The sequence below is a fragment of the Neovison vison genome, chromosome 3, assembly GCF_020171115.1.
Source record: "Neovison vison isolate M4711 chromosome 3, ASM_NN_V1, whole genome shotgun sequence".
In the NCBI taxonomy this organism is placed as follows: Eukaryota; Metazoa; Chordata; class Mammalia; order Carnivora; family Mustelidae; genus Neogale; species Neogale vison.
The window spans coordinates 11,350,270-11,358,803 of NC_058093.1; the positions used below are offsets into that span (position 1 = coordinate 11,350,270).

At 42.9% G+C, this 8,534-nt stretch overlaps 1 pseudogene; it reads left to right on the plus strand.

Moving 5' to 3' along the window:
- The first annotated feature begins 1,758 nt into the window (after nucleotides 1-1,758).
- LOC122901708 lies at nucleotides 1,759-2,206 on the plus strand (annotated as a pseudogene).
- The last annotated feature ends 6,328 nt before the right edge of the window (nucleotides 2,207-8,534 follow it).

Here is an 8,534-nt window from a genome sequence, read left to right on the forward strand (position 1 = left end):
TTTGGTTGTAAAATCCCCTTGATCAGCTCCCATAATTCCACTGTTATGGATCGAATTGTGTCCCTCACAAAAGAGATGTTGCTGTTCTACCCCAAGTACCTCAGAATGTGATCTTATTGGGAGGTAGGGTTTTTACAAAAGTAATGAAATTAAAATGATGCCATTAGGTTGGGCCCTAATCCAGTAGGACTGGTGCCCTTATAAAAAGGAAAAAATATGGATGCAGGGAGAGGTATATCACATAGAGAGGATGCCGTATGAAGAGAGAGAATGCAGTTGTTCACAGAGAGAACATGGTTATCTAGAAGCCACAGAGAGATCCGTAGAGCAACTCTTTTTCTTACAGCCCTGAAGGAACCAACCCTGCCATCACCTGGGATTCAGATTTCTTCAGAACTGTGAAACAATAAATGTGTGTTCTTTAAGCCACCCCATTTGTGATACTTTCTTATAGCAGTCCCAGCAAACAAATATAGATTTTGGTATTGGGAAGCCTGGAGTTATTGTAACAAGTACCTAGAAGTGTGGAAGTGCTTTGGAACAAGGTAGTAAGTGGAAGCTGGAAGAGTTTTTAGTTGCATGAGAGAAAAAACCTAGATGGCCTTGAAAAGAATGTTGCTGCAAATGTGAGTGCTCGAGGTAAAAATGAGGAGCATGTTATTAGAAACTGGAGGAACGGTGATCTTTGCTAGAAAGTGGTAAAGGACTTGACTGGTCGGTGTTCCCTAGAATGGAAAGTAGGACTTAAAAATGATGAGCTTGGAGGGTAAACCCTCTCATGTCCCCTCCCTCCTTGGGAGCTCTGTACTATGACTTCACTAACGCTCAATAAACCTTGCTTTGATGCCCACAAAAAAGAAAAAAAAAAAAGGAAGGAAGGAAGGAAGGAAAGAAGAAGGAAGGAAGGAAGGAAGGGGGAGGGAGAAAGAGGAAAAGAAAAAAAAAGATGAGCTTGGATATTTAATTAAATTTAATATTAAATATTTAATATTTAATTAAAGAGATTTCTAAGCAAAGTATTGAAGACATAGCTTGGTTTCTCTTTGCTGCTTATGGTAGATACAAGAGGAGAAAGATAAATTGAAGAAGCCAAAAGGACCCAGAACTTGAAGAGTCGGAAAATTCTCCACCTGTCCATGTTGCAACAAAATGACAGTATGCTCTGGAGAAAACTCCTGTGTGTCTGGACAAACATCTGCCACCGAGATTCAGCATATGACTTGTGGATGTAACTACCCATCTCAGTAAAAACAGTGCCCACCTGGTCCAGAGGGGACAGGACCAGGACAAAATGAAGGAAGGTTGGCAGATTTCTGGGATTCTACTGGCAGGAAATGGACTGATAGAGCTATTCAGCAATGAACACGTTTATGTTCAAGAAAGGGAAGAATGACCCAAAAGGCTGTTCAGAGGCCGGTGGCCACTGCCACCAAGAGCCTAGAAGACAGGCTAAGCGGGTGGGGCGGTCTCCTCCTTGGTGCCAGAGGGTAGGGCTACCTCCTCCATTTCACATGGAAAAACCAGCCTCTTTGCCATTCTCTGCTTCCCCTCCTGACTTTCCTGCTTCTGTGGTCTCACTTCCAGTAACCCAAGTTCAAAACCTGTCATCAGTGGCCGCTTTTCTTTCACTCATATTCAATTACACAGCTGGTCCTGTCGATTCTTCCACGCTTCACAATCATCACTGATGCCTAGGACTGTACTTTTAGTAATAAAATGCATTCTTTACTCTTTCCGCCATCTTTCTGTGCCACCATAATGATGCACATGAATGTCTTGGCAGATGCTCTCAAGAGCATTAACAATGTTGAAAAGAGAGGTAAATGCTACATTTTTACCAGGCCAAGCTCCCAAGTCACCATCCAGTTTCTATGATGATGAAGAATGGTTACTTTGGTGAATTTGATGATTATACAAGTGGGAAAATTGGTGTGAACCTCACAGGCAGGTTAAACAAGCATGGAGTGATCAGCCCCAGATTTGATGAACTCAGAGGTCTAGAAAAATGGCAAAATAATCTGCTCCTGTCCCACCAGTTTGGTTTCATTGTACTGACAACATCATTTGGCATCATGGACCATGAAAAAGCAAGACGAAAACACAGGATGGAAAATCCTGGCATTCTTTTTCTAGGGATGTAATATATACATGCAAATAAAGTGCCTCAGTGGACCAAAAAAAAACCAAACAAACCAAAAAAAAAAAAGAGAGAGAGAGAGAGAGAGAGAAGAAAATGCATTCTTAACTTGTTTTACACCATGGTACAAGAACTTGACATGACTTACGTTCTTTAATCTTTATAACCACGCAATGTGATGGTATACTATTCATAGTCATTTTACAACTAAGAAAAATTGAGGCTCAGACAGGTACTGAATGACTAGTTTGCCAAAGATCACACAGCAAAGAAGCGTCTGAGAAAAGAAACTTGACCCGGATATTCTGGAGCCCTGAACCACACTCTAACTGGCACACTCCTTCCTTTAAAACATCTCTCATGGTTGTTTCTTCCTGTCCATTCCCACTGCTACTAACATAGTTTCATAACCTTTTATTCATAACCCATTCCCTCACCCTTTTATTACTACACAAATCTCCTTGTGTTTCTCCCTTGCTCCAGTCGATCCTCCTTCCAAACGGTCTTTCTGATCTCATCTAAAAACAAAAAAATCTACCTTTGAGTTAATTCTTTTTGTTAATATTTTATTTATTTATTTGATAGAGAGTGAGATCTCAAGTAGGCAGAGAAGCAGGCGGGCGGAGGTGGGGGAAGCAGCTTCCTTGCTGAGCAGAGAACCCGATGCAGGACTCGATCCCAGGACCCTGACATCATGACCTGAGCTGAAGGAAGAAGCTTAACCCACTGAGCCACCCAGGCACCCCCCTTTGAGTTAATTCTTAGCTCGATGACTTTCAGCGACTTCTCATTGCCGGTAGGATAAAGCCTAAGTATCCTAGACTGGCATTTCATAGTATCTGCTCATCATGTCACCTTTTAAAATCTTGCTCACTTAAAGTCCAGTCTCTTTGTGAAAAAATACCTGTTAAACTTTTATCTGAGCATATCACTTGACAAATGTTCCCTGTCCTTGCAATGTTACCAATTGTAATATTCATCTAAACCAATCTCGGGTTTAAGATGCCAACCACAGAGCCTGCGATAATCATCTCCCCTCAAAACTCCCTCTCCTAGAGTTCTCTGTCTACCTCCAACCCCTTAGGATCCACCTGAAATCTGATGCTGCTTTTGACTCCTCCTCTTCACCTGACCTGCTGCCAAATCCTATTGCTTGCTCTGCCACTAAAGTCCTCTTTCATCTGTCCTTTCCCTTCCATCCTCACTATCTTGGGTCTCATTTGTGCTCTTCAGACTTGAGAACATAAGAGAATGACCATTAGATTAAACTTTCACACCAAAATGAGCAAAGATTGACAGGCCAGAGGGGCCAGAGGGAAGAGAATCAGGAGAGAGATAACAAGAGCCTACTTGGAAAGAGCTAGCCCTAGAGAAAATGGAGGGATAGTAAAATTCACATGAGGAGAGCCTGAGTGGCTCAGTCGTTTCGCATCTGCCTTCAGCACAGGTCATGATCCCTGAGTCATGGGATCGAGCCCCACATCAGGCTCTGTGCTCAGCGGGAAGCCTGCTCCTCGCTCTCCTACTCCCTCTGCTTGTATTTCCTCTCTCGCTGTCTCTCTCTCTGTCAAATAAATAATTACAATCTTAAAAGATAATCAATCAAATCCACAGGAGTAGACATGGGGGTGGATGGTGGGAGGTGCTAAAATCTTGAAGATGAGGAATTTGAGAAGAAAAACCAAGGTAGGAGAGAGGTGACTGTGACTATGAATCAGGTCCTTTTAATTTACCTTTGGAAGACAAATGAAGCTCAGTATTCCCTTTAAGTCACATTTTGGCTCTTAGTATTGTGCATCTTTGACATAGGGGTCTTCTCTGAGTCTAGGCAGATAGTCTTCTAGCTCTCTCTTCTGTGCAATTCCGCTCTCAAATGCCTACCACAACTACTTCTACATGACAATTGAGGCTCTGAATCAATGGCCCAAGCCACCATTCCTCAGCACCACCACCCCTGCCCAGCTGACCCCATCACTGTGCCTCTCCTTGCTGACCCCATCACCGTGTCCCCCCACCTCCACCAGCCCCATCACTATGCCTGCCCCCCTACCAGTCCCATCACTGTGTCCCCCTTGCTGGCCCCAATGCTGTGATCCCCCACCCCTGCTTGTCCCATCATTGCGTCCCCCCTTTCTGGCCCCATCACTGTAATCCCCACCCCTGCCAGCCCATCACTTGACCCTCCTCTGCTAGTCCCATCATTGTGCCTCTCTTACTTGCCAGGAGCCATACTGTGGCCCCCACCCCAGGCTGGTGCCATCACTGTGAGCCATCAACAATTTCCTTCTCCACATATGTCCTTACCCATGCTCTTCTCCTCTGACACTGCCTGCCTCTCAAAATCTTCTCGATTTCCTGGAGGCTAAGGAAAGTGCCACCTTCCCAGATTCCCTTATCTGGAAATGCTCTTCTCCCTCCTTTGAACACAAACAATACTTCAGCTTTTTTTTTTTTTCCAAAAAAAATTCTTAGACCTGTTTCTTTTCTAGGCTTGGCGAGTCTCACACTGGAATATTCCCATCTTAGCTTCCTATTGGTTAGTATGTATGAAGCCCCGAAGGTAAGGGATATGGTTTGCTTATCTTGAGTATCTAACCTAATACTGTACATGGAGTAGATACCCCCTACGTATTTACCAAACCCAATGGCATTTAATCCCACCAGCCTAATTTACGTTTGCCCCTATTAGGCAGTGAGTTTCCACTAGGTTTCTGCGTGAGAAAACTTCTTATGGAAAATCTTACCCTCTTTGTTATAGACGAAGCATCAATTAAAAAGCACAAAGTGACACAGTCTGACCCTAGAATATATCCTGGAGCCCAGACCAAAGAAAGAGACAAATTTAAAGTTGTACAAACCAACAGTGGGAGGACCGTCTATACTTAGTGACTAGTCTGTCAGAGTGAAAAACCTCAAGTGGGTTGTAAATATAGGGTTGATTCTTTGGGAAATTTTTCTTCTATTTGCTGATTCAGCTCCTACAATCAAGAGATTTTGTTGTTGTTCAATTTTACTTAAGGCAGACTAAATCAACTGATTTCATGTTTATTCCTGATTTTTGTTTTTCTTACCTTGGCTAAACTCTGTGTTTGACAAGGCCCTCAGTTTCAGTGATCAGAATATGCTTTTATCCTTTAAATTTTTTCTAAGTCATCTACTTCTTGGCTTGTGTCTTCTATGGAAATCCAACTAATTTGTTACAAAATATGATTTTTTTTTTAATTTGCAAGAATCCATAGAACTCTTGCTTCTAACACTGGTTGATGATGATGGATTTTCTTCCCAGCATTTGTTAGGACCCACTGTAAATTCAGTCTGCACAACATTTAGTTGGCTCACTGGTTGGTATAAAAGGGTTGTTTAACATTTTGTATTCCCAAATATACCGATGTAACTCCTTTCGTGGTTCTCACTCTTTAGAAATAGAAGGTAATACTGAAGGCATATCTTTTGAGGGACTGTTCATTTCAGAAAATCCAGTCTACCCAGTGTTTACTTACGTATGATGACCTTAAATGGGGAAATTAGCAAAACAACAATGATTAAAGTTTCCCTAACATTGATTGGGCAGAGATTTTAAAAGGCTTTCTCCCAGAGCTACATGATATGGTCATTAGGCTTTTAGGGAATAACTAGAAGATTAGACAAAACAGACCAGCACTCCCCTTAACCAAAGGGGCAAAGAAAGAGAGAAAAAGAAAATAAAGGAAGAGGTTTTTTGGGTCTACCATGTGTTAATTACCGACGATCTATATTCTCACTGAACAACTGCTGGCTTCCCTTCCCTTAGCCCATCTCTCCAAATTACAATCCTCCAAACCTAAGGCTTTGATTTTTTCGACAGTCTCTTCCCATTTCAGGCACCCACATACGTGTGCAGGCACACACACACACACAGAGTTTTCCTTTCATATTTGGATTTACAGAGGGTCAGAGGAAAGGGAGAGGAAAGACTTAAAAAAAAAAAAAAGAAAAGAAAAGAAACCTCTAGTAAGTTTGATCTAAACAAAATGGTTATTCAAATGGGTCCCCTACTAATTTCACAAAGATGCGTGATAATATCCAACATATGGCTTTAACTATGTTTTTTAATATTAGAAATTGAATGCACATTTTAAGACACAAGTTTTGCTGATATGCTGTTGATAATACAGGAGAACTATTTCCCATTTGTTTCTAATTATCCTAAAGACAGCCTGGGGATCATTTACCCATGGTTTAAGAGTACTCAGATAAGTCCGCAGATGCGACAGGCGGGCATGTGTGTCAGCTACTGCAGAGGGTCTGCGTGAGGGTGGTTTAGCAGAGACTATCCTCTTATGTCTGAAACCACTAGATACGGTTCCTAAGGTCAACCAGTACTGAAAAATAAAATCCTTCCTTTGTCAACATTCTTAGGGTGTGGGCTCTGGAGCCAGACTGCCTGGCTCCGCCATTTAACTGGCTGGGTGAACTTGATCAAATGAGCTAACCTCTCTTTGCCTCAATTTCCTCATCTGAAAAATGGGGATGTGCTCCCATGGTATGGCCACAGAGAGGATGAAATACCCAGAATGGTGCCCAGAGCAGAGAAAGCACTCGACACTTGATCTGGCCCCAGTTTAACTCTTTGCTTCATCTATCTCTGCCTCCCCACCCCCTGAATCTTGCCAGCAAGATCTCTTCCAGTTCTTCCAACATGCCCTCCATCACCTCTCCTGGGACACTTTCTCCCTTCAGGCTAATGGGTCTGTGATAGGTGGTCTTCACCCATAGGCCCACAGCTCCCCGGGTTTCTTCTGTATAACATACATTTTCATACTTACTGGTCGACCCACTGGCCTTTTAGCTCTGAGGCAGGAATTGAGGCAGGTCTGTTCACCGCTGCAATCCCACCTTGTAACAAAGGGCTGTGCACTGGAACTAACTGGATTTTTTCTTTGACAAGCAGAAAAAAAAAAAACTTCCTCCTTCAGTGTATTCCTTGAAAATAGGTCAAAATGCAAAGGAGGTAGGGGAAAATTATATGCTTGCTCGAGAGCATTCTTAATTTTAATTCTTCTTAAGATACGATGACCCCTTTCAGCCTGAAAATTCAAGTGTTTGTTCCGCACAGGGTCTTCTGCGTACACGTGCCCATGGGCACACGCACACGCGTGGTTATGTTCCCATGCTCACTACAATTATGGCTTCACTTCCATTCCTCACTTCCTCTCCTTCAGTAATGGTCATTTGCTTATGAGAGCTCGTGGATTTGTCTTTATTTCTTACCCCACCTTCTCACTCATGACTTTTATTTCTTTCACCTGTTTCTTTGCTCTCTGTTCAAAATTGTTCTTCCATTTGATCTCACAGATCACTAATTTTGTTTCAGTGGTATGGATTCTTTTCCTCTTCTACTCGTGAATTGCTCTCTGTCGAAAATTACGGCTTTGCTGTCTCATTTCCTAAAGCATTGCTTAAGCATTCTTAATTCTTTTTTGTTTGTTGTTGTTGTTTTGTCATGTTTCCAGTTCTCTTCCTTCTTTAAATCTTCACCCATAAATGGTAGCATGCTATCTCATCTTCAAGTAATCGAGAGCCCCTGGCTTGCTCAGTCAGCTCACACCATGGAGGGGGTCCTTTGGTACCAGGCAGCTCAGGCATCTGGAGTCCTGGGCCGGGCTAGATTGGCTGATGGTGAGAAGTAAGGTTGGAGTTTCTCCTTCAGGAGGCTGGCCAGCAGCCAGCAAGGGCCTCATGCACAGAGAACCACTAGATCTGCCTTCCCCTCCCAGGGCCCTAGCGGCCAGGCTCCCCACCACCAATGGCACCGGAATCGTGGGTGCCTTATACCTGTGGGCCCCTCCCCCCACCCAGGTCCTGACCTTCTTCTTAAGACTCCCAGACCTAGAGTGGTTGAGTTTCTTCCAGCCTGAGCATGTCCTATAGGAATCCCAGCAGTAGATGGTGGTCATGGGTACGTGTGAGGCTGCTATTTCCCATTTTTTCTTTTAAAATTATCTGAGGGGGTGGGGGGAGGGAAGGAATAGGACAAAGCTTTTAATATTAAAGAAAACTCTTTTACACTCAAAAAGTTGAAATGCTCAAAGTTAAAACAATCAATTAGGAGCAATTTCCAATTTTTAAGAGAAAACTACAAAATTAAAACTTCTCTGAAGTTTAGTAAGATATCCTGCAAGACACCCAAATTCATATGGGAAAAATTAGCCTCAAAGCTTGATGTACTCTTTGAAATACAGCATGGCTCCCCTTGCAACGCTGAATACAGAGGCGGTGCAGGGATTAAGAACATAGACGCGGGGTGTGTTGTTTGCTCTTGTTGCCCGAGTTTCATCATCTGTAAGAGGGGGTTAAGCATGGCACTTCCCTCATATAGTTTCGTGAATGTTAAATGAGTATTGACTCATTTGGAAAG